This window comes from Ovis aries, chromosome 11, assembly GCF_016772045.2.
Source record: "Ovis aries strain OAR_USU_Benz2616 breed Rambouillet chromosome 11, ARS-UI_Ramb_v3.0, whole genome shotgun sequence".
In the NCBI taxonomy this organism is placed as follows: domain Eukaryota; kingdom Metazoa; phylum Chordata; class Mammalia; order Artiodactyla; family Bovidae; genus Ovis; species Ovis aries.
The window spans coordinates 29,056,520-29,083,219 of record NC_056064.1 but is presented as its reverse complement, the minus strand read 5'-3'; the positions used below and the strand labels follow the sequence as shown (position 1 = coordinate 29,083,219).

Genomic DNA, 26,700 nt, shown 5'->3' with positions numbered 1-26,700 from the left:
CACCATATTAAAAAATAAACCCTTAATGGCTTAAAGATTTCAAAGCAAGACATGACACTGTAAAACTCCTAGACAAGAACACAGACAAAACATTCTCTGACATAAATCGTACCGTGGTTTTCTTAGGTCAGTCTCCCAAGGCAATAGAAATAAAAGCAGAAATAAACAAATGAGACCTAATCAAACATACAAGCTTTTGTACAGCAGAAGAAACCATAAACAAAATGAAAAGACAACCTACAGATCAGGAGAAAATATTTGCAAATGATGCAACCGACAAGGCTTAATTTCCAAAATATATGAGCAGCTCCTAAAATTCAATACCAAAAAAACAAACCACCCAATCAAAAAATGGGCAGAAGACCTAAATAGACATTTCTCCAAAGAAAACGTCGTGCTCGTGCTTAGTCAGCTCAGTCATGTCCGACTCTTTGTGACCCTTTGGACTGCAGCCCGCCAGGCTCCTCTGTAGATGGGAGTTTTCAGGCAAGAGTACTAGCTGCTGCTGCTGCTGCTAAGTCGCTTCAGTCATGTCCGACTCTGTGCGACCCCACGGACAGCAGCCCACCAGGCTCCCCTGTCCCTGGGATTCTCCAGGCAAGAACACTGGAGTGGGTTGCCATTTCCTTCTCCAATGCATGAAAGTGAAAAGTGAAAGTGAAGTCGCTCAGTCGTGTCCGACTCTTTGCGACCCTGTGGACTGTAGCCTACCAGGCTTCTCTGTCCATGGGATTCTCCAGGCAAGAATACTGGAGTGGGTTACCATTTCCTTCTCCAGGGGATCTTCCTGACCCAAGGATCAAACCCGGGTCTCCCGCATTAGCGGCAGACACTGTAACCTCTGAGCCACCAGGGAAGCCAAAAGGCACATGAAAAGATGTTCAACATCGCTAATTATCAGAGAAATGTAAATTAAAACTACAGTGAGGTACTATTTCACACCATTCAAAATGGCCATCATTAAAAAGTCCACAAATTTACAAAGTGCTGGCAAAGGTGTGGTGGAAAGGGAACCCTCCTACACCGTTGGTGGGGATGTAAGTTGATGCAGCCACTACGGAGAAAATATGGAGGTTCCTTAAAAAACTAAAAATAGAACTACCATATGATTCAGCAATGCCCCTCCTGGGCATATATCTAGACAAAATTATAACTCAAAATGATACACGCATCCCTATGTCCACAGCCGCACTATGCGCAATAGCCAAGACATGGAAGCAACCTAAATGATTGTCGATAGATGAATGGATAAAGAAGACAGATAAATAAATAAAGAAGATATATATACAATGGAGTACCACTCAGCCATAAAAAAGAATGAAATCATGCCATTTTCAGCAACACAGACAGACCTAGAGATTATCATACTAGAAAAGGAAGTCAGAAAGAGACATTTAAATACCGTATGATATCACTTGTATGTGAAATCTAAAATCCGCCACAAGTGAACCTATCTTTGAAACAGACACAGACTCACCAACATAGAGAACAGATTGCCAAGCAGAGGGGGGCTGGATTGGGAGTTTAGGATTAGCAGATGCAAACTATTACACATAGAATGAATAAAACAGGGTCCTACTGTACAGCACAAGGAGCTATAGTCAAGGTCCTGTGACAAACCATAGTGGAGAAGAATATGAAAACGGATGTGTGTATATGTACAACTGAGTCACTCTGCTGCGCAGCAGAAATTAACACCACACTGCAAATCAACTACAGTTTAATCAAAAGTTCTATATGCTTCCTGCATAATATATAGTGAGATCAATCCCACTTATCATATGTAAATGTATATAATGTTCAAGCTTCTTTTTTATTTTATCTTTTGAGACCAATCTTTATTGCTTCTAACTATTGGTCACTAGTGAAAGGTCCTGGAATAAATCCAGCATGATATCCCTCCACACATGTCTCTGACCAGCTCTGATCAGAACTTTGTCTCCCTGTAAGGTCACACACCAGCTTCTGCATCACTTAATCCTCTTTCCTTGAGGAGGTCTCCTGCATTTGACCAAAGTCCTCAGTGCAGGAACCAAGCCCTCCTATCTTCCTAAACAGCATGTCTTTCATTTAAAAGCAGCGGGGTGTAGAGAAAGGAGTTTCCCAGGTGGTGCTAGTGGTAAAGAAACTGCTTGCCAATGCAGGAGACGTAAGAGATGGTTGTTCAATCCCTGGGTCAGGAAGATCTCCTGGAAGAGGACATGGTAACCCACTCCAGTATTCTTGCCTGGAGAATCCCATGGACAGAGGAGCCTGGTGGGCTACAGTCCATGGGGTCTCAAAAGAGTCAGACATGACTGAGTAATTTAGCATGCATGCATTATAGAGACAAGACTGGGATTTAAATCAGGATCAGTGGGTGCCAGGAGGCGAGCAGGAAATGGGGGGCGGGGCGGGCTTGTCCAGTGCCAGCATCTCTCACCTGGTGAGCCCCAAGAAGATCAAGGTCAAAGAAAGTTCTTCATGGGTGTTCCCTGGTAGCCTAGTGGCCATGATTCCATGCTTTCACTGCTATGATGCAGGTTCAATCCCTGGTTGGGGACCTGAGATCCTGTAAGCCTTGGGGCTAGGCCAGAAAAAAAGAAAAAAGAAAGGTCGTCAAGCCTCATCTTTGCAGGCGTTTTGAACAGGCTTGCCTGCCAAGGTTCTCAGCTTTTGCACTGGAGCAAGAGCTAACACTGGTCTGGCTTCCTTCTGGCCAGCTGCAGACCGTCAGACAGGCCTCTCCCCGAGAGCTCCCCGACTCCTCTGGTCTGCTCTTGTCCGTGTGGCCAAAGGAGACATCACTTGCTGGTGCCACTGGAATCAGAGCAATTACAAGCCCCTGCAGATGCGCCGGGGCTGCGGTGGGCGTGGGGGTGGGGAGCAGGCCGGATGGGATCAAAGCTGATGCAGACAGAGTCTGTCTCACCCACTCGCCCCGCCTGTACACTTTCACTCCCTCGCGGAGTTACACGAGTTCAGTTGACAAACCCTCCTTCCAGAAAGTCTCCCAAGAGAACGCACTAATCAGATCCCACGAGAAGTTGTTCCAGCACCTTTCTTCCCTGAAATGCCATCATCCTGGGTCTAATGTACTGATTATGCAATAAGAAAATGTCTTCATTAATTTCGTAAGTAAAGCACATTAGCCTACTTTGGAACTCATGCTTCCTTGTGAAATCATGAATAATATCAGTTCCTGTTCCTAAATGGAACCCATAAGGAAAATCAAGAATAATTACTGTGTTTATTAACATTCGGTGATTAACATTTCAAAAGCAATTTAAATAAATACAGTGTAAATCTGAGAGGGGGGGCCCCATGGTAGGGATCTGTATGGAGTAGAACAACATTCATTGGAACCTAGGAAATTTAAAATTCATGTTTTTCAAGGTGGCTGTCGCTGACCTAGGCACCAAGGAATCTGTCCAAGGATCTCAGGTTGTGGGGGATGAGATGGGTCCAGGGTTGCTCCCAGCTGTTTCTTTTCCAAACGCAATGGGAGCCTGGAGACGACAGTCCTTCCCCCTGTATGTCCCCCTCCTCTGTATCCTTAGTGAGAGGGAGATGGCAGCAGAGGGCAACATCGACTGCAGCAGGGGGAGCCTCTCAGGTGGGTGTATAAAAAGTCTGCAGGTAGGAAGTTTCATTTCTTAACTGGCTGTGTCCCAAATTTCCTATGCCACTGTGATAGGCTGAATAACAGTCCCCTTCTTCCTAAAGATAACCACACCCTGATCGCTGATGCTTGTGAATATGTTGCCTTGTTCGGGGGAGGGGGTGGAAAAAAAGAAGAAGACTTTTTTTTTTTTTTTGGTCTTGCCGCATGACTTGTGGGTTTTTAGTTCCCTGACCAGTGATCAAGCCTCCAGCAGTCCTAACCACTAGACTACCAGGGAATTCCCAAAAGAAAACTCTGTAGATATGATTAAATTCAAGGTTTATTTTCAACTGAAGTATAGTTGATTTATAATGTCTTAGTTTCTTGTGTACAGAAAAGTGATTCGATTATACACACATCAGTTTCATATTATTTTCATTATGTTATTTTTTCTCTTTTTTTGGCCGCATTGGGTCTTAGTTGCTGCATGTGAGATCTTCCTTGCGTTGCATGGGCTATAGAGCACACAGGCTCTCTAGTTGAGGGGTTTGGGCTCAGCTGCACCTAGGCATGTGGGATCTTAGTTCCCCTCCCCGACCAGGGATCAAACTCTCATCGCTTGCATTGCAAGGCAGATTTTTAACCATCGGATCACCATAATAAAACGTTATGTTTTATTGCAGGGTGTTGAATATAGTTCCTTGTGCTATACAGCAGGACCTTATTGTTGATCCTAAACTCAGGATCTGGAGATAGGGAGAGTATCCTGGATTGGCCAGGTGGGCCCTCAAGGCCATCACATGCATCCTCATAAAGGAGAGGCAAAGGGAGGTATACTACATGCAGAAGACAAAGAGGTGATGTGGCCAGAGAGGCGGAGACTGCGGTGATGTGGCCACAAGCCAGGGAGTATCCACAGCCACCAGAGAGGCCAGGAACAAAGCCTCCCCTACAGCCCCCGGAGGCTGCAGAGCTGGGCCAGTGAAACTGATTTCAGACTTCTGGCCTCCACAACAGAGAGAATAAAAGTATGTTCTTGTAAGCCACCGAGTTTGTAGTAATTTGTTATAGCAGCCATGGGAATTAATAGAGTCACCTTCATGACTTCTGCCAAGTCTGCACACGTACAGGTTAATTGTTTACTAACATTTGTCTTCAAATCAATTCTGAACTAAGAATGGAACTTTCTACCTTCATCTTGTGCTAGAAAAAATTTCACGAAATCCTAAGCTTGATATTCATAAAATTTCAACATCATTTTAAATGCTCATGCCTGTGCCCCCTACAATTACCTGTTAAATCAGCAGACCACCAAGAGAAGTGTCCATCACGTATGAAACATTGACCCAGCTCTGCACAGCATAGGAAGGATCCACGTGCAGCTGGGCTTACAAAACTGCTCGGTTAAGTTCAAATTTTACTTGAAAATAATCAGAAAAAAAGAAGGAATCAGCCCCTTTAAAAATAGAAGCCACTTCTCCAGCAAATTTTTACAGAGTCAGATTTTAAAATGCAGAATTTAGCAGAATCTTAAATCATTCTTTGTAGAGTTACGAACACATAGACAAGGACCCTGAAAGGAGGGAACCATAGAATGTGCTAGCAGGAGGCTGGATCTGATGGCAACATCTGGCTAACAGGAATCTTGTTTCCTCAGCTCAAACCGGAACTGCATATCTCCTTGTGTTTTTCTGTCTTTGCCTCAGGACAGACGGATATGTAGTAAACCAGGAATTGCTATGCAAGGGAAGGGACTAGGATTTTTAAGGCTGAGGGATGGTGAGGTGGTGGAACTGATAAGGTTCCCAACTGGAGAAGAATATGCCAACTACTGAAGTTTCCTATGACTCAAGCAGGAGAATGGGCAAAGCAGGAAACTTTCTTTTTTAAAAAGTTTATTATTATTATTATTATTATTTGGTTGCACAGATTCCTCATTGCAGCACATGGGCTTAGCTGCCCCGTGAGGGCTTCCCTGGTGGCTCAGAGGTAAAGAATCCACCTGCAATGCAGGAGACTTGGGTTTGATCCCTGGGTTGGGAAGATCCGCTAGAGAAAGAAAGGCTACCTACTCCAGTATTTTTGCCTGGGAAACCCCATGGACAGAGTAGCCTGGCAGGCTGCGGACTGTTGGGTCGCTAGAATCGGACACAATTTAGCGACTAAACCACCACCACGTGGAATCTCAGTTCCCTGACCAGGGACTGAACCAACATCCCCTGCATTGCAAGGTGGATTCTTAACCACTGGACCACCAGGGAAGTTCCCAAAGCAGGAAACTTTCACCCACAAAGTTGAAATTGCCCAACTGGGCATACCTGGGGAGGTCTCAGTCTCCAAAAGGAGAGTCAGGTTAGTGTAGCTCATGCCTGGGAATAGATACCAATAAGTAGTGAATACTGACAGTTAAGGGCTTCCCAGGTGGTAAGGAACCTGCCTGCCAATGAAGTAGACATAAGAGGTGAGGGTTCAGTCCCTAGGTTGGGAAGATCCCCTGCAGGACGGCATGGCAACCCACTCCAGTATTTTTGTCTAGAGAATCCCACGGACAGAGGAGCTTGGCGGGCTATGGTCCATAGGGTCGCAAAGAGCTGGATACGACTGAAGTGTCTTAACGCCTACACGCACACACTGACAGTTAAATTCTAAAAGGGGCCAGTACTGGATCTGCATCTGTATTTCCCCATTTTTTTAAAAAAACATTGTTTCATCACAAGGCATTATGGCAAGGAGGAAGCACTTCAAACGTGTTTGATGGGAAAAGAGACACGTGAATAGATTCTTTCAGTTTATACATTCCTGCTGAGAAAAGTAATCTGAAAACAAAATTCTGCTTTTTATTTCAAAAAGGTCTGTAGCTGAGGTCATCCAGGCTTCTACCAGCCAAGGCTGGGAGAAACCAGGGCCTCTGGTCTCACTTAAGTGAATAGTCACATGTTTCTTCCTTTGCCCCTGAAACTCAGCACTGATCTGACCTAGCCTCTGATCACTAGCATCACTCCAGGGCTCCAGGAGGAACTCTCTCCCTTCAGTTTAGTTCAATCGCTCAGTCGTGTCCGACTCTTTGTGACCCCATGAATCGCAGCACGCCAGGCCTCCCTGTCTATCACCAACTCCCGGAGTTCACTCAGACCCACGTCCATCGAGTCAGTGTTGCCATCCAGCCATCTCATCCTCTTTCCTCCCCTTCTCCTCCTGCCCCCAATCCCTCCCAGCATCAGAGTCTTTGCAAATGAGTCAACTCTTCGCATGAGGTGGCCAAAGTACTGGAGTTTCAGCTTCAGCATCATTCCCTCCAAAGAAATCCCAGGGCTGGTCAAATACTGCCTTGGAGCTATGGACGACCTTCCCAGCATTATCCCTCCTTTTTCTGACATAGCAGCCAGCATCTCTCCTTGGGAAGGTTTCCTTGAGATTACTGGATGGAGCTGAGCCACCCTCCTTAGTTTCTTGGGGTGGCCCTATATCAGATTAAGCCAATCACTATATCCCATCTGCTTGCCCCCAGAGAATGTTCAAGGGAAGGGTCAAAGAGCATCAGGGTCAGAAATTTTATTTCAGATGCTAGAAGAATCGCCATACCTCGACTGAATCTGAGAACCAGTAAGACTGGAGATGCTGTCTGCCACGATAATGGAAAAGTTTTAAAGAATAAATTTGATGTTGCTGATGTTGCTGCTGCTGCTGCTGCTGCTGCTACCAAGTCGCTTCAGTCGTGTCCGACTCTGTGCGACCCCATAGACAGCAGCCCACCAGGCTCCCCGTCCCTGTGATTCTCCAGGCAAGAACACTGGAGTGGGTTGCCATTTCCTTCTCCAACGCACAAAAGTGAAAAGTGAAAGTGAAGTCGCTCAGTCGTGTCGACTCTTAGTTGATGAGGCTACATCAAATCAAAAGAAAGCAGAGCTAAGGTACAGAGAGGTCAGGACATTGTTTGAGACCCTGGATCCAGCCATGCCTGAAGCATCATATCCCTGCACCCTTCATTTATAGAAATAATACAGGGGCTTCCCTGTGGCCCACTGATAAAGAATCTGGAACACACGAGTTTGATCACTGATCTGGGAAGATCCCACATGCCACGGAGCAACTAAGCCGGCATGCCACATCTATTGAGGCTGTGCTCTAGAGCCCAAGAACCACAACTGTAGGGCCTGTGCTCCACAACAAAAGAAGCCACTGCAATGAGAAGCCTGAGCACTGCGACAAAGATTAGCCCCCTCTCACTGCAACTAGAGAAAAGCCTGCACAGCAACGGAGACCCAGCCAAGCCAAAAATAAATTAAAAGAAATAATGCAACACATTCTTCTTTTTTTTCTCTTTGGTTGGATTTTCTATTATTTACATTTAAAAGTGTCCTGAGGCACAAGCTATACCTTTGTACGAACAGGGCATGTTCCTCTTCTAGATAGGCACATTACAAACAGCTGTACCTGCTTGATCAGGCTGGGGCATGGCCAGCCTATCTGAGTTCAGCCTGGACTGTAATCCCCACTTGCCCCACATGCCTGGTGTTCTTGCGAAGGGATTAACCTGTACAACATACTCCATGACAACACAATCATGACTCAGAAAGGATTTTCTCCTGGTTGTAGCCAGCCTCCAACATGGCCTCCAATGAGCCTCACCTCCTGGTATTCATGCTGTTATATAATCCCTCTGAGCTCTATGTAAGGCTGTGTAACCACTAAGACATTGTAGAAATATGATGAATCACTTCTAAAGCTAGGTCACAAGAATGACAGCAGCTCTGTCCTGCTGGCTCTTGAATCACTGTCTCTGGAGAAACCAGCTGCCATGTCAGGAAGACACTCAAGCAGCCCTTTGCAGAGGCTCCCTGTGTTGAGAACAGAGGCCTCCTGCCAACAGCCACCACCAGCTCACCAATCATGTGAGTGAGCCATCTTGGAAGTAAGTCCTCCAGCCCCAGTCAAGCCTTCAGATGATGCAGCCCCTGCTGGTATCTCAATTGCAATCTCATGAGCAACCCCAAGCCAGAAGCACCCAGCTCAGTCATTCCTGAATGACCCACACAGACTGCGAGATAATAGACATTTAACATTGTTTTAAGATGCTACATTTTGCAGGAATTGTTCCAGAACAACAGGTAGTTAGTGCATGCTTCTTCATCCTGCTTCTCTTCTCTGATCCATCTCTTCCTCCTGGCTAAAGTCCCTGATTTCCTTACCAGGCTACCCACCCCTGCTCTATGCAGCCCTTCAATCTCATCTTTTTTTCTCAGTTGTGGTTTTCTCTCCAAAGATCACCCTTCAGTGCAGCCTCATGACCCCTCTCCTCTCCCTCCACCCCTGCCTTCCTCCTCCACCTGAAGAAATGGCTCTTTCTCCTTCCTACATCCCCACTCACTCTCCTCTTGACAAACTTCCCGACAGCAATTACGGTTAACAATCTTTGCTATAAGAAAGTAGATTTCTTCATGTGTCCCAACAGACTGGGTAACTTGAGGGGGTTGTTTTGAGACTGCTGTCCACTCCTGCACCCCATCTCCCTAGAGCTCAGAGGAGAAAAATCTCCCACATCCCCTTCCAGTGGAGAAGTCCAGGCAGATTGAAAAGCCCTGTGAATTCTAATTTTCACAGGGCTTTTGCAGTGGCAGAAGGGGGTTGGGGAGAAGTACGCCACGATCGTCATGGCAACACGCTCCCTGGTGGGCCCTGGGCTGCACTCCCAGGCAGAGTAAGCAGTCCCAAGTATGTCTCTCGCTATGGGCATCAGACGACGAGATGCCCAGGAACAGAAGGGGCTGAGGCTTAACAGGTGCCCCATCTCTAGAGGCAGACAGCCAGGTAACAGAGCCAGTAAGTCTGGCACTAGAAGAACGGGTAAGCTCGACCTGGGGTCTCACCAGAGCCCCACATGGGCAGGTTTCTATCCTCCCCGCACCATTTTTACTCCCCGAGGACGTGGTCAGTTCTGGGCTGCAGCTGACTCTTGCCTCTGGAAATAGAGGTCAGCAAAGTCCATCCTTCACTGTGTCCGTGGTTCCCAAACTTAGCTGTTCATTGGCATCTCCTGGAGGTCTTTACAAAATGCTGATGCCTAGTTCCCATGCCTAGATACTGACTTATTGTGTACGGAGTACTGCCTGGCCATCAGGATATTTTTAGATCTCCAGGTGAATCTAATATATAGCAAAGGGTGGGAAGTCTTGCACTAAGCCGAGTCTCAGTCAGGTCTGTGCTGAAAATTTAAGCATGCACACATCCAGCAACTTCTCAACCAAAATTTCCATGGTTAATCCCAGGTATTGGAACTTGTCACAAGCTCACTATTGGTGTTTCATATCATGAATCCAGAGTAACATTAGGCAAAGCTTTGTAGAATGGCTGGTCAACAAGGAATATGAGAGGAATGGGGTGGGTTGGAGACTTCCGAGGGCCTCACATTATCCTTGAAGGTAGATCTGAATGGGGGATGTTTCACCAAAACATGTGAAGTTAAAATTATTATTTATATAGACCAAAAATGGTCTGTGGTTGTTGTTTTTGTATGGTTCAATCTAATACCAGCTCACTAGGAGGCAGCTGTTTCCATTGGCTTCTGTAAGAAGGCAGGCATGGTGGGGGTTTAGGGAGAGGATCAGAGCTCAAGGTTCCAATAGCTCCACAGGGTTATCTGCGTGTGATATACATGCAATTATGGCATCAGCTGGAGTTATCTTCCCAGTGTTAATTGTTGATCCCCTACCCTGACCTGCATAGACCTGACTCCCCTTCTCAGCAGCTGTTTTCTCCAAACATCAAGGCTTGATGCCCCTGCTCAGGAGGCTAACAATTCCCACTCAAGGACAGTATTGCTGGAAGGGTGGGACTCACCATGGGCTAAAGTGTTCAGATCTCCTACCTGACTCGGTGAAGAGCCACAGGTACAAAATCTCTTTTCATTATTCCCTTGCTTATTATGCATATTTAATTTTTTACTTTTTTTAAGCTTTAGTTTATAGAAGTCATATGTGCTCATTTTAACTAAAGAAATGATCCCAAGATTTATAAAGGGTCATCTCCTCCCACCCTCACCTCCATTTCCACTGCTTTTTCCTCCAAGTGACCAATGCTGGCAGCCACCTCATTTATTTTTTTGTTAGGAAATGAGTTGTTCCACATCAGTGAATTTGCCCACAAATCAAAACTGTCCCTTTCTGTGAACCCTCCTACTCTGTTGGTGGGAATGTAAATTGGTGCAGCCACTATGAAAAACAGTATGGAGTTTCCTTAAAAAACTAAAAATAGAGTTACCATATGATCCAGGATTCCCACTCTTGGGCTTACGTCTGGAAAAGATGAAAATGCTAATTCAAAAAAATACATGCTCCCCAATGTTCATGGAAACACTATTTACAATATCCAAGATATGGAAGCAACCTAAATGTCTATTGATAGATGAATGGATTAAAAAGATGCGGTGCACATACATAATGGAATATTACTCAGCCATACAAAAGAATGAAATACTTCCGTTCGCAGCAACATGGATGGAGCTAGAGATTAATATATGAAGTGAAATCAGTCGGATAGGAACAGACAAATATTATGTGACATCACTGCTGTGTTGAATCTGAAAAAAAAAAAAAAAAAGAACTTATTTGCAAACTAGAAACAGACTCACAAACCTAGAAAAAAAACATGGTTACCGAAAGAGAAAGGGTGGTAGGGGGAGGGATAAATTAGGAGTGTGGGATTAATAGATACATACTATTATATATAAAACAAGAAGGATTAAATATGTAGCACAGGAAACTATATTCAATATCTTGCAATAACCTATAACAGAAAAGAATCAGAAAAAAGAATGTATGTATATCTAAATCACTTTGCTGTACGCCTGAAACTAATACAATATTGTAGGTCAACTACACTTCAAAAAAAAAAAAAAAAACTTGTCCCTTATACTTGCAAATACTTGAAAACTTGGGGGTAGTTTAAGCACTGTGGATGAAGCTGGCCATAGATTGAGATGTGTCCCCTCACTCCAAATTAACATGTTGTAACCTGACCCCCAGTGTGATGGTGTTAGGAGGCAGGACCTTGGGGAGGTGGGACATGAGGATGGAGCTCTCACAAAAGGGATTAGTGCACTTACCAGAAAGCTGCCTTGTCCCTTATGTCCTGTGAGGATATGGTGAGAAGACAGCCATCTGTGAACAAAGACGCAGGTCCTCACCAGACACTGAATCTGCTGGTACCTTGACCTTGGACCTCAGCCTCCAGAACTGTGAGAAATAAATTTCTGATTACAAGCCACCCAGTCTAGGGTATTGTGTTATAGCAGCCCGAGCGAACTAAGATAAAGATCATTTTGAAAGGTATTACCCAGTGCCTTGCCTTTGCAAATGGAGGGGCTCAGAGTCATTGTCACTCTTATGAAACTTTATATTGGACAATGTTTAATAGTTCACAAGCCATCATTCAATACATGAAACCTACTCTGGTTTTTCCAATGGGCTTGTAGAATAAGGCAGACACCTTAGCTCCTGTTGCACAAATGAGGAAACTGAGGCTCTGGATAGAAGAGCAAAACCCCAGGCTGGCATCCACACAGCCTCTTTTTCAAACTTAGTTCAGGATCGGCTTACTCAGCTCTGCCCCCAGGTCAGTGCTGCTCTGTGTGTTAATAAACGTCCATAACCAACATCTTAGAAATGCCTCTGGGTAAGACTATTTTATTTTCTTGTGTCTTTTTTAGTGATCCTCCCGTATTCCTCTCCTCACCAGTGTCAACTGTCAGCTGGCCCTTCCTCCTGCTTCAAGATACCTTGCCCCACATAGTATTGACTGAAAAATAAGCTAAGGAAAATTAGTTTGTTAGAATGGTTTGAAAGCAGAGTGAATAGGCTCTTACTGAGATTCTGAAGGACTTTCCTATGAGTTAGTTATATGGAAGAGGCTCAGGGGCACATACTTCCTTTTTTATTATGGAAAATTTCAGTCCTATAAAAAACGAAGACTGATGCTGAAGCTGAAACTTCAATACTTTGGCCACCTGATGTGAAAAACTAACTCCTTAGGAAAGACCCTGATGCTGGGAAAGATTGAAGGCAGGAGGAAAAGGGGATGACAGAGAATGAGATGGTTGGATGACATCACCAACTCGATAGACATGAGTCTGAGCAAGCTCCAGGAGTTGGTGATGGACAGGGAAGACTGCATGCCGGAGTCCATCAGGTCGCAAAGAGTAAGACACCCCTGAGCAACTGAACTGAACTGAAGAAAGGAGAGAGAAGAGAATCATGAATCCCTCCACACAACCCCTGGTTAAAGTAGACCACCTTCAACAATTAAGACGGTTACATATTTCTTGTCTTGTTCAAAATGCATTTTCGCTCAGCTCTTGTTGAATTCCAGATCCTTGAAGTGTCTGGATATTCCTGCACCATGACTATCAGCTTTGAATACCCAGGAAGGACCGCCCCACCCTTAATGCACCCTTTTCTTTCTTGTGAGTGAGTGAAAGTCACTCAGTCGTGTCCAACTCTTTGCAACCCTGACTATATAGTCCATGGAATTCTTCAGGCCAGAATACTGGAGTGGGTAGCCATTCCTTTCTCCAGGGAATCTTCCCAACCCAGTGATTGAACCCAGGTCTCCAGCATTGCAGGCGGATTCTTTACCAGCTGAGCCACGAGGGAAGCGGTCACTCAAGATGCCGGCATGGACGAGTCCGAAGGGCAGTTTGCTGCAAAGTTCTCAGGAAGCAACTTGTGTTCAGCCCCATCTCCAGGGTCCACAGAGAACAGCTCATGCTTCCCAAACTCTGACCTTCAGGTGACCGAGGAAGAGCATTTGCCTGACTCGGGAGATTCTGCTGGGGGAGTCAGGAGGAATGCAAACCTGTGTTCTGTTTCCTCACCGAGGTTGTTCTGGAAGGCTCTGGAAGGAATTTTTATTAGTCCAGAGAGAAAATAAGCATAAATTCCACCCGTTTATGACACCAAGCCTGGAAGTTTCCACACACCACTCTTGGGCTTCTCAAATCCCAGATTTAAGTCAAGTCTCTTCCATTCTGATAGCAGCTCAGGGCACACTCACTAGAGCTGGACTCTTGACCAAGAAGATTTCACAGATGACCCCTGGTGAGCCTATCCTTCCCATGGTCTCTTCTGAAACAGGTGTCACCCCCGAGCCCTACCCTCAAACCCCTGTTTCTGCAATTGAGGAAGTAGAGCTTCTGGGAGGTGAAGCCACTTGTCCCACACGTGTAATTAGTAAGCAGAAAAGTTGGGACTCAGATGAGCCTAATAATTTGAGTCTTCATTAATAAATGGAGAGCTAATTATAGTCATCGAAGAGCCTGTTCCTCTTCTGTTGTGATTAATTATGAATTTATTTTTAGTCTTCAGAAGAACGGAGACTCCTGGTGGGGTTTTGTTCTGAGCCAGAAACGTGCTATTCCTGACAGTTCTCCCGGGCCGGCCCCCTTTCCCTCGGGGACAGCAACAACCCGAGGCAAGGCCCCCCGTGTGCATTTTTTTCAAGGCTCAAGATTCCCCAGGGATTTGGGTCCACTTAAGCAACTTTACTATTTGCACACCTTGATAAGAGGAGTGCCACCTCCAGAATCCAGTCTCAGCCACACTGTCGGGAAAAGGAATGAGGGTCTAGTTTGTCTTGAGAGTAAGAGAAGCAGGCTGGATGGTAATCAAAAACCCCTCTTGTGTGTCTGTGTGGACTTCAAAAACACCAGAGACCAGGAGCAGCGGCAGTTCTCTGAAACTTGTAAACTTCCAAGGAAAGATTGAGGAGAAGGGGGTGATGGAGGATGAGATGGTTGGATGGCATCACCAACTTAATGGACATGCTGCTAAGTCGCCTCAGTCGTGTCCGACTCTGTGTAACCCCATAGTCGGCAGCCTACCAGGCTCCCCCGTCCCTGGGATTCTCCAGGCAAGAACACTGGAGTGGGTTGCCATTTCCTTCTCCAGTGCATGAAAGTGAAAAGTAAAAGTGAAGTCGCTCCATCGTGCCCGACTCTTAGCGACCCCATGGACTGGAGCCTACCAGGCTCCTCCATCCATAGGATTTTCTAGGCAAGAGTACTGGAGTGGGTTGCCATTGCCTTCTCCGTAATGGACATGAGTTTGAGCAAACTCCAGGAGATGGTGAAGGACCGGGGAAGCCTGGCACCCTGTAGTCCTTGGGGTCATAAAGAGTTGGACCTGACTTAGCAACTGAACAACAAAGCTTCCAGCAACCTTGACAGAGTGGATTTTTCCAGGCTTTACATATGTTAACAGCCACCATCAAGCTAGAGGTGGGGGTTGGCCCTGGAGACTTGCTGTTTCTTTAAGGTGGCTTTGTCTATCTTTGTTGGGTTTCTCAATGGCTATTTTGTTGTTATTTACTCCCAAAGGGGAATCTCACTTCCTTACTTCCTGTTGCTGCCAGGGTCAGAGTGGGAATGGGGCAGACACTGCTTTGCTACCCACTGCCAAGGACCGGTGTAAAGATACAGTTCTATTTCTAAATGATATTTTTGGTTCCGCAACTGACAATTTCTCCAAGGCCATTCTTTTCTTTTCTGTTCCTCTTTCTCTTCTTGCTTCTTTTGCAAATGAATTTCACTGGGGAAGTGAGGATCTGGCCAGATTCAGCTCTGGCCTCAGAGCCTGGTGGGTGGCTGGGAGGGTGAATGGGGTAGGAGAAAGAAGGGCTGTCTTTTCTCTTCCCTCCTCCCACCCTGATTTCTCATCTCCTTCCCTTTCACTCTATCCCATCCCCAGTCTCTGTCTCTCTTACTCCCCACGATGGCTACCTCTCCATATTTATCTATTCATCACTGCCTCCCAATTTCTGCCTGCCTCTGGCTCTTCTACTTCCCTCAATAACATATTTTTAAGTGGTGGTGGCCTGGCCAAATAGAATGCAAATTCAAACCCTTCCTACTTATAACTTACAACATTCTGTGATGGTACAGAGATTACCTGAAAATGTCTGGCAACCTTAGTGTTGAGGGTGGTGTTTCTCAAAGTATGCTGCAAGGACTCCAGGAGAATAATCCAGAGGTTTTATTCAAAATGCAAATTCCTGGGCCCTATTGTAGACCCAGTAAATCTGAATCTCCAGGAATAGGCATCATTTTATTATTATTTTTTAATGGCTGTGCTGGGTCTTTGTTGCTGCACAGGTTTTTCTAGTTGAGGTGAGGAGCTACCCTTCCTGGTGGTGTGAGGGCTTCTCATAGCAGTGGCTTCTCTTGTTGAGGAACAAAGGCTCACTAGTGGCAGCTCATGGGCTCTGGAACATGGGCTCAGTAGTTGTGGTGTACACGCTTAGCTGCTCCAAGGTATGTGGGATCTTCCCAGACCAGGGATCAAACCCGTGACCCCTGCATCGGCAGGCAGAGTCATAACTACTGGATCACCAGGGAAGCACCTCCATGATTCTTACGCACACTGAAGCTTCAGGGTCTTTGGCTGCACCTCTAGCTCAGACTCTAGATGGGAGAAGAGGGGAGAGGGTGGATGGAGCTCTGAATGCTATCTCTTCCTTGGAGGGCCAAATGCCAGGCTTTCCCCAGACTCCAGGAGAACTGGACCCAAAGGCCAGGCTTATTTTCAGTACACTAACTTCTTTTTCTTTCCCACTGTCTTCTTAAAGCTGACTCTCAAGATCACTGATTTCCCAGAAATCCACAAAACATCCACGAGACAACGCAGGAAGACAGTGTTAGAACCTCTAGTTAAGTATAATATATATTTTAATATAACCCTTTGAAATTTTTAGTCTTGTGTATTTTAAGATACTTATTAGCTTAGTGGTTCATGTATCTAATTTATAAATAATAGACATATATATATATATTGGGGAGTTTTACTGATAGAGGTGCACAGTCAAGGTTTGGAGAACACTGCTCTCGAATCAAGACGTTATATATTCTTTGAGGTCAGGCACTATATTATTTTCTTTAACACACTATATTGAAGCACAACATTTATACAGAAAAGTTCACAAGTACGTATACAACCTGGAGAATAGCCCTGTGTAACTTGCACCCAGATCAAAAGGTAGATTATTACCAGGATCCCAGATCCTCAGCCCCCTGCTCTCAATACCCTTTCCTCAAATAATGGTTCTCCTCCCTTTCTAGGATTTTCATAAAATGGAATCATGCTATGTATGGACTCTTTAGTGCTTTGTTATTGTTGTTTGGCTGTTATTCTGTTTGTTTGTTTGTTTGCCCAGAAGTACATCCATGGGATGTTCATTCTTAAAGTGTAAAAATTTCCATTGTATAAATGTCATCATTTCATCTGTTCTCCTGCAGGTGAACTCATAATAGTGTGGGGACTCGATGGACGTGAGTCTGAGTGAACTCCGGGAGTTGGTGATGGACAGGGAGGCCTGGCATGCTGCAATTCATGGGGTCGCAAAGAGTCGGACACGACTGAGCAACTGAACTGAACTGAACTGATTATGAATAGTAATAGCTTCCCTGATAGCTCAGTTGGTAAAGAATCTGCTTGCAGTGCAGGAGACCTGGGTTTGATCCCTGGGTGGGGAAGATCCCCTGGAGAAGGAACACTCCAGTATTCTTGCCTGGAAAATCCCATGGACAGAGGGGCCTGGTGGGCTACGGTCCACAGGATCGTAAGAGTCAGATACAACTTAGCGACCAAACCACCAACCATTATGAACAGTGCTGCTGTGCACACTGTCTATATCTTTCCTTGAGTGCATGAACACATCTCAGGCAGCTCTATACCTAGACAGGGAATGGATGAGCCACACAGGAGGCTCCAGGCAGCTTTGCTAAATATCATGTTTTCCAACAGGTTCCTCTCAGCCATGCAAGAGCGCTCCAACACCTCAAAATATCAATACCTGGTATTTTCTATTTCGCTTTTATATTTACCACCTGATGAGTATATACTGGTACCTCTTTGTGATTAAAATAAAAGTATTTGGCCGTGTTGGGTCTTAGTTATGGCACATGGAGTCTCTTGCTGCGGTGCATGAGCTCTCTAGTTGTGGCACACCGGCTTTTAGTTGCTCCATAGCATGTGGAGTCCAGGGATCAAATCTGAGTCCCCTGCATTGCAAGGTGGATGCTTAGTCACTGGACCACTAGGGATGTCCCCCTCCCTTTGATTTTGATTTGCTCTTCTGATGATTGATGAGGTTGAACACCTTTTAATGTTATTGGTTGTTTGGATATCTTCTTTTATGAAATGCCTGTTCAAATCTTTTGCCCTTTTTTCTTCTGTGTCATCTGTCTTTTTCATCTCGATCAACAGGAATGCTTTATATATACTCCACACTTCTCTCCCTATTCCAGGCCCAACACACTGTCCGTGTTATAGCATGGGCTTAATAGCTTTTCAGGTTGGTGCTGAATGAACCAGCACATGGGTGGGGAAGAGCATCCTTGTTGAATGAATGAGGACTTTATGCATTTTTGTGTGTTTTTTGGCTTATGTTAGCAGCTTTCCTGAAATGTAGTTTACATACCAAAACATTCACTTGTTTTAAGTGTACAATTTAATGATTTCTGGAATTGTGCAGAGCCAATTGCCACAACTCAATTTCAGAATGTTGTCATCACCCCCAAAAGAAACCCCTTGCCTCTTTGTTTACCCCTTATTCTGACTTTCAGCTTCAGGCAACCGTTAATATATATACTGTCTCTATAGATTTGCCATTTCTGGGTGTTTTATATAAATGCAATCATACAACACTGGCTTCTTTCACTTAGCGCGATGGATATCTTTGAGGTGCGTCCGTGTTGCAGCACGTATCAGTCCTCTGCTCCTTTTTATGGGTGAATGAGTAACCCACTGCATGGGTGCACCACGTCGTCCCTATCTGCTCATCAGTTGAAGATTGCTGTTGTTTAGTCGCTGTGTTTGACTCTTTGTGATCCCATGGACTGTAGCATGCCTGGCTCCTCTGTCCATGGAATTTCCCAAGCAAAGATACTGGAGTGGGTTGCCATTTCTGTCTCCAGGGGACCTTCCCCACCCAGGGATCAAATCCGCCCCTCCTGCAGTGGCAGATGTTTTGTTCTTCTTCAGCCACTGAGCCTCAAGATGAGCCTGGGAGCCTCAAGATGCACCACACCTTCTCTATCTACTCATCAGCTGATGATGGGCATTTGGATTATTTCCACCCTTCGGCTCCTAGAAATCCTGCTGTTGTGGATATTCACTGCAAGTGTTGTGTGGCTATTTGTCTTCATTTCTTTTACCTAGGAGTCCTGTTGGGTCCTATGGCAAATTAATGTTTTATTTTTTAAGAAACTGAAACTCATATATCTCTGCCATCCATAGGCTGATGATGGAAAGGCATATGAGGCTGTCTCAAGTAGAAAAGAAATACCTGCCAGCACACAGCTATCAAGTGAATAGTGTTGAGAGAAAAGTTACAAAAGATGGAGTGGAGCCTGCTCTCAGGAGTTTACAGGCTAATCCAGATGTTCTAACACATGTGTTTATAGAGTAACGTGGCAGTACGGAAAATCTGAATCTGAACAGAGGTCCCAACAATCTGTGCAAGATGAATTCGGGAAATACTGGATGCGCGCTTTTTGCAGCTTTAGGAAAGATAGATAGAAATTCAAAACAGACACGTGATCCCTCCCCTGAGTTCCTAAGCAACTAATCAGTAAAATAAGACATAGTTACAAAGAAGCTAAATAATTAGAGATTTAAATATAAATTCAAGATAATACTAGAAGACGTGGGGTGTGGTGGGAACGGAGAGAGGAAGGTAAGAAGGAAAATAGACAAACTTGTCTGTCCTTTGAGATCTTGTGAGAAAAAAGAAACCCAGAGTGTGTTCCTTTAAAATTGTTGCCTTTCCAAAGATGTAAGCGTTTCTAGTTCTATCATTGCCCTGGAAGTCTTAGTTCAAAAAGAAGTGTTGGATAATAAATAATCAGGACCATTGAGCTAAATCAATATGGAGATACCCCTCGTCCAAGGTAAGGAACAGCGGCTGTGCTTTACTGGTGCAGCCGTGAAGAGATACCCCACACCAAGGTAAGAGAAACCCAAGTAAGATGGTAAGTGTTGCAAGAGGGCATCAGAGGGCAGACACACTGAAACCATACTCACAGAAAACTAGTCAATCTAATCACACTAGGACCACAGCCTTGTCTAACTCAATGAAACCAAGCCATGCCTGCGGGGCAACCCCCAGGGATGGGCGGGTCATGGTGGAGAGGTCTGACAGAATGTGGTCCACTGGAGAAGGGAATGGCAAGCCACTTCAGTATTCTTGCCTTGAGAACCCCATGAACAGTATGAAAAGGCAAAATGATAGGATACCAAAAGAGGAACTCCCCAGGTCAGTAGGTGCCCAATATGCTCCTGGAGATCAATGGAGAAATAACTCCAGAAAGAATGAAGGGATGGAGCCAAAGCAAAAACAATACCCAGTAGTGGATGTGACTGGTGATAGAAGCAAGGTCCGATGCTGTAAAGAGAAATATTGCATAGGAACCTGGAATGTCAGGTCCATGAACCAAGGCAAATTGGAAGTGGTCAAACAAGAGATGGCCCGGGTGAACGTCGATATTCTAGGAATCAGCGAACTAAAATGGATTGGAATGGGTGAATTTAACTCAGATGACCATTATATCTACTACTGTGGGCAGGAATCCCTCAGAAGAAATGGAGTAGCCATCATGGTCAACAAAAGAGTCCGAAATGCAGTACTTGGATGCAATCTCAAAAACAACAGAATGATCTCTGTTTATCTCCAAGGCAAACCATTCAATATCACAGTTAAACAAGTCTATGCCCCAACCAGTAACGCTGAAGAAACTGAAATTGAATGGTTTTATGAAGACCTACAAGATCTTTTAGAACTAACACCCAAAAGAGATGTCCTTTTCATTATAGGGGACTGGAATGCAAAAGTAGGAAGTCAAGAAACACCCGGAGTGACAGGCAAATTTGGCCTTGGAATGCGGAATGAAGCAGGGCAAAGACTAATAGAGTTTTGCCAAGAAAATTCACTGGTCATAGCAAACACCCTCTTCCAACAACACAAGAGAAGACTTTACACATGGACATCACCAGATGGTCAACACCAAAATCAGAGTGATTATATTCTGTGCAGCCAAAGATGGAGAAGCTCTATACAGTCAGCAAAAATAAGACCAGGAGCTGACTGTGGCTCAGATCATGAACTCCTTATTACCAAATTCAGACTTAAATTGAAGAAAGTAGGGAAAACCGCTAGACCATTCAGGTATGACCTAAATCAAATCCTTTATGATTATACAGTGGAAGTGAGAAATAGATTTAAGGACCTAGATCTGATAGACAGAGTGCCTGATGAACTACGGAATGAGGTTCGTGACATTGTACAGGAGACAGGGATCAAGACCATCTCCATGGAAAAGAAATGCAAAAAAGCAAAATGGCTGTCTTGGGAGGCCTTACAAATAGCTGTGAGAAGAAGAGAAGCGAAAAGCAAAGGAGAAAAGGAAAGATATAAGCATCTGAATGCAGAGTTCCAAAGAATAGCAAGAAGAGATAAGAAAGCCTTCCTCAGCGATCAATGCAAAGAAATAGAGGAAAACAACAGAATGGGAAAGACTAGAGATCTCTTCAAGAAAATTAGAGATACCAAGGGAACATTTCATGCAAAGATGGGCTCGATAAAGGACAGAAATGGTATGGACCTAACAGAAGCAGAAGATGTTAAGAAGAGGTGGCAAGAATACACGGAAGAACTGTACAAAAAGATCTTCACGACCCAGATAATCATGATGATGTGATCACTAATCTAGAGCCAGACATCTTGGAATGTGAAGTCAAGTGGGCCTTAGAAAGCATCACTATGAACAAAGCTAGTGGAGGTGATGGAATTCCAGTTGAGCTGTTTCAAATCCTGAAAGATAATGCTATGAAAGCGCTGCACTCAATACGCCAGCAAGTTTGGAAAACTCAGAAGTGGCCACAGGACTGGAAAAGGTCAGTTTTCATTCCAGTCTCTAAGAAAGGCAATGACAAAGAATGCTCAAACTACCGCACAATTGCACTCATCTCACATGCTAGTAAAGTAATGCTCAAAATTCTCCAAGCCAGGCTTCATCAATACGTGAACCGTGAACTCCCTGATGTTCAAGCTGGTTTTAGAAAAGGCAGAGGAACCAGAGATCAAATTGCCAACATCTGCTGGATCATGGAAAAGCAAGAGAGTTCCAGAAAAACATTTATTTCTGCTTTATTGACCATGCCAAAGCCTTTGACTGTGTGGATCACAACAAACTGGAAAATTCTGAAAGAGATGGGAATACCAGACCACTTAACCTGCCTCTTGAGAAATCTGTATGCAGGTCAGGAAGCAACAGTTAGAACTGGACATGGAACCACAGACTGGTTCCAAATAGGAAAAGGAGTACGTCAAGGCTGTATATTGTCACCCTGCTTATTTAACTTCTATGCAGAGTACATCATGAGAAGTGCTGGACTGGAAGAAACACAAGCTGGAATCAAGATTGCCAGGAGAAATATCAATAACCTCAGATATGCAGATGACATCACCCTTATGGCAGATAGTGAAGAGGAGCTAAAAAGCCTCTTGATGAAAGTGAAAGAGGAGAGTGAAAAAGTTGGCTTAAAGCTCAACATTCAGAAAATGAAGATCATGGCATCTGGTCCCATCACTTCATGAGAAATAGATGGGGAAACAGTAGAAACAGCATCAGACTTTATTTTTTTGGGCTCCAGAATCACTGCAGATGGTGACTGCAGCCATGAAATGAAAAGACGCTTACTCCTTGGAAGAAAAGTGATGACCAACCTAGATAGCATATTCAAAAGCAGAGACATTACTTTGCCGACTAAGGTCCGTCTAGTCAAGGCTATGGTTTTTCCTGTGGTCATGTATGGATGTGAGAGTTGGACTGTGAAGAAGGCTGAGCACCGAAGAATTGATGCTCTTGAACTGTGGTGTTGGAGAAGACTCTTGAGAGTCCCTTGGACTGCAAGGAGATCCAACCAGTTCATTCTGAAGGAGATCAACCCTGGGATTTCTTGGGAAGGAATGATGCTAAAGCTGAAGCTCCAGTACTTTGGCCACCTCATGCGAAGAGTTGACTCATTGGAAAATACTCTGATGCTGCGAGAGATTGGGGGCAGGAGGAGAAGGGGATGACCCAGGACGAGATGGCTGGATGGCATCACGGACTCGATGGACATGAGTCTGAGTGAACTCCAGGAGATGGTGATGGACAGGGAGGCCTGGCGTGCTGCGATTCATGGGGTCGCAAAGAGTCGGACACAACTGAGCGACTGAACTGGACTGAACTGAAATATTTGAGTAATTAATGTGTCAGGGAGAAATATCAATAACCTCAGATATGCAGATGACACCATACTTGTGGCAAAAAGTGAAGAACTAAAGAGCCTCTTGATGAAAGGGAAAGAGGAGAGTGAAAAAGTTGGCTTAAAGCTCAACATTCAGGAAACTAAGATCATGGCTTCCAGTCCCATCACTTCATGGCAAATAGATGGGGAAACAGTGGAAACAGTGGCTGACTTTATTTTTCTGGGCTCCAAAATCACTGCAGATGGTGATTGCAGCCATGAAATTAAGACACTTACTCCTTGGAAGAAAAGTTATGACCAACCTAGACAGCATATTAAAAAGCAGAGACATTACTTTGTCAAAAAAAGGTCCATCTAGGCAAGGCTATGGTTTTTCCAGTGGTCATGTATGGATGTGAGAGTTGGACTATAAAGAAAGCTGAGGGCCAAAGAATTGATGCTTTTGAACTGTGGTGTTGGAGAAGACTCTTGAGAGTCCCTTGAACTGCAAGGAGATCCAACCAGTCCATCCTAACGGAGATCAGTCCTGGGTGTTCATTGGAAGGACTGATGCTAAAGCTGAAACTCCAATACTGTGGCCACCTGATGCGAAGAGCTGACTCATTGGAAAAGACCCTGATGCTGGGAACGACTGAAGGCAAGAGGAGAAGGGGACGACAGAGGATGAGATGGTTGGATGGCATCACCGACTCAATGGACATGGGTTTGGGTGGACTCCAGGAGCTGGTGATGGACAGGGAGGCTTGGCGTGCTGTGGTTCATGAGGTCGCAAAGAGTCAGACACGACTGAGCAACTGAACTGAATTGAACTGAATGTGCCAGGTGCTGCTCTAAACAGTTTATGTTTTTACTCACTTAATCCTCTTAATAACTCTATGAAAGAAATACTACTATCATCTTCTAAAGGTAAGGAAAATGAGACTCAGACAGGTTAAGTACATTGCCCAAGGGCACACAGCTAGAAAACAGCAAAACTGGAGTTTGGATACAGAGTCCAGAAACTATATATTTAATCACTTCAAGTCCTGTAGTACAGTTATAGGACTCAGTCTCCAAATGCAGATGGGGAAGTAGATCCAGAGGTGTCTGTAGATTTATCTGAGATCAGGGATAGGAGTTGCAATCACTACTAGTCCAGTCTTACTTCTATCAAGAGTGACACTGGGTATCACCAGAGAGCCCTTTATTAAGATGCCATTTGTGGATGAGCCATAGGATGCGCAGGTTTCATCACCAGCTCCCGGAGTCCACCCAAACCCATGTCCATTGAGTCAGTGATGCCATCCAACATCTCATCCTCTAGTAGAATGGATTCAAGGAAGCAGTGCTTCCTGTACAATAAGCCAGGTCTGACCTCTGCTGTTGACCGGCCACATGAGGGTGGGCAAGTTATACCCTCTGAGCCCAGTTTTTCTATTTGTAAACTGGGGGCAGTAGCCATACTAGCTCATAGGATTATAGGAATGAAATGAAAGAACGGAAGAAACTAGTCATTGCCAATTTTGGTGCTGCAGAACTGTTTGGGGCAGGTCATTTGGAACTGAAGTGTATAGGATGCTGTGTAGGCTGAGATTTCTCAAGTCCAAACTGGATAACAGGTTGTTGTTAGGTATCCCACAGGATTCTGTGTTGCAGGACGGCTCTGGACCAGTTGTCCTAACTTGATCTGGGTTATATCATCAGATGTCATATCTTTTTGCCTTTTCATACTGTTCAACTGCTACGTTTTTTTTCAGTAGTCATGTATGGATGTGACAGTTGGACCATAAAGAAGGCTGAATGCTGAAGAATTGATGCTTTTGAACTGTGGTGCTAGAGAAGACTCTTGAGGTAGCAAGTCTCTTAGATAGCAAGAAGATCAAACCAGTCAATCCTAAAGGAAATCAACCCTGAATATTCATTGGAGGGACTGATGCTGAAGTTGATACTTTGGCCACCTGATGCAGAGAGCTGACTCATTGGAAAAGACACTGATGCTGGGAAAGATTGAAGGCAGGAGGAGAAGGAGGCGGCAGAGGATGAGATGGCTGGATGGCATCATCAACTCAGTGGACATGAGCTTGAGCAAACCCTGGGAGATCGTGAAGGGTGGGAAGGCAGGGAGGCGTGCTGCAGTCCATGGGGTCCTAAAGAGTCAGACACAAACAACAACATATCATCAGATATGAAACCTGAGGTCAGTCTGCACATACACCCCTGATACAACACATTTTAGTCCCTTTTATGACTTGATTAGGTCAATTTCTTTTAGTGACTGTTTTCTGTACTAAATTTTGCTGCTCTGCTTCAAGGGACTCTTAGTGGTAACCATAGTCAAGAGTTTGTTTCCCCATGATTGTACACATGCAAGGGTTGGTAAATTTGCAATCGATGGAATACTGTAAACCATCTGCATTTGTCAACTTGTCCCTGGCCAGAGGTCAGGCTGAGGCTGCTCTTCCAGGGAGATAGCTTTTGTGCAGAATTTGGCTCTACAGTGGTCCTTCGAAGCTAGAGTGGGCCTGGACGTGAACGTTTAAAAGTTGCTCAGGTGATTCTAATGAGAGCCACCGATTCTCACTAGAAAAATGTGTGAGATCTCAAGGTTCTTATAGCCCAGCTGGACAGGTTTTGTAAAGGGTATCTAGGCAAGCATGAGTTTCCCTGGTGGCTCAGACGATCTGCCTGCAGAGCAGGAGACCTGGGTTCGATCCCTGGGTTGGGAAGATCCCCTGGAGGAGCGCATGGCAACCGCTCCAGTATTCTTGCTTGGAGAATCCCATGAACAGAGGAGCTTGGCGGGTGAGATGGGGTCGCGAAGAGTTGGACAGGACTGCGATTAAGCACACAGGCAAGCACAGTGAATGATGAAGCTGGGGGAGGTATTGTGTAGAGGGCCTGAAATGCATAGGCTGAGACTGTTGGCACTCAATATAAAAGGTTACTGAGTAGGATGCAACGGTGGGTAATTAGAAGTATACATAGAGATTAAGGGGTTCAGCTATTCACAGCTTAGGAAAAGGAAATTAATTTTCCTATAGAGCAGGCTAACAAAGCTTTCTTTTACTTCTATACCGCTCAGTTCAAACAAAGGTCAGCTTCCTTCAGCACCCAGGTCCACTGGTCCCAGCAGAGCAGGAGCTTGTCCAAAGGAATTTTGTAGGTCCCTGGCACATTGTGTGGATCGTAGTGCTGCTGCTGCTAAGTCGCTTCAGTCGTGTCCGACTCTGTGCGATCCCAGAGACGGATCGTAGCGGTCTCCCACTAATGTCTGTTGACCGAGTAAACGAGTGTAGACTTCTCGGCTTGGCGCATCTCGGTTTCAGGAGAGGTGGCACCCTGGGCCAGTCTCGCTTTTGCATGTGAAGCGGTGGGGGCTGTTCCCCCTCTTCTCCCTTTGTCGGTAATGACCTGCTTCCAATTCTACTAACTCGGGTTTTGACTCCGTCGCCGCCTCACTCGGTCCCACCCGCTGCCACCTGGCTCAGGCGTCGGGCTTCAAATCTGCCTCTCACCCCTCGTCCAGTTTCCGGTGAGTCAAGTTCAACCCCAGGTTCAACCCTGACAGTGACGGCCACAAACACACTCCCTCACCAGCACCTCGGAGGAGGCGCACGCCCACCACCGGCCAACAGGCCGCGCTGAGAGGGGCGTTTCGAACCCCGCGGCTTTCCGGCGCGGGGGTGTGAGCCGGGAGACCCCTCCCCAGTAACCCGCCCGCTCCGCGAGGGAGCGCCCGGCCCTCAGCGGGCGTGGCCGCCCTGGCCCGGCCCCCGCCCAGCCCCGCCCCCGCGCGCCGAGAGGGCCCCCGCCCGGCCGCCAGCCCCGCTCCACGTCCGC

The 26,700-nt window shown here is 45.5% G+C and overlaps 1 long non-coding RNA gene across 2 annotated transcripts; it reads right to left on the bottom strand.

Annotated features, from left to right (window-relative positions):
• Nucleotides 1-3,905: 3,905 nt before the first annotated feature.
• On the bottom strand, nt 3,906-26,626 carry LOC132657409 (uncharacterized). 2 transcript variants are annotated; one of them, XR_009595553.1, is made up of 3 exons: nt 13,213-26,626; nt 11,685-11,814; nt 3,906-11,159 (listed from the first exon to the last, which is right to left on the bottom strand). It is a non-coding gene; the product is annotated as an uncharacterized LOC132657409 (long non-coding RNA). The 2 variants fall into 2 exon arrangements; XR_009595552.1 differs by having other exon boundaries at nt 11,685-26,626.
• Between the last annotated feature and the right edge of the window lie 74 nt (nt 26,627-26,700).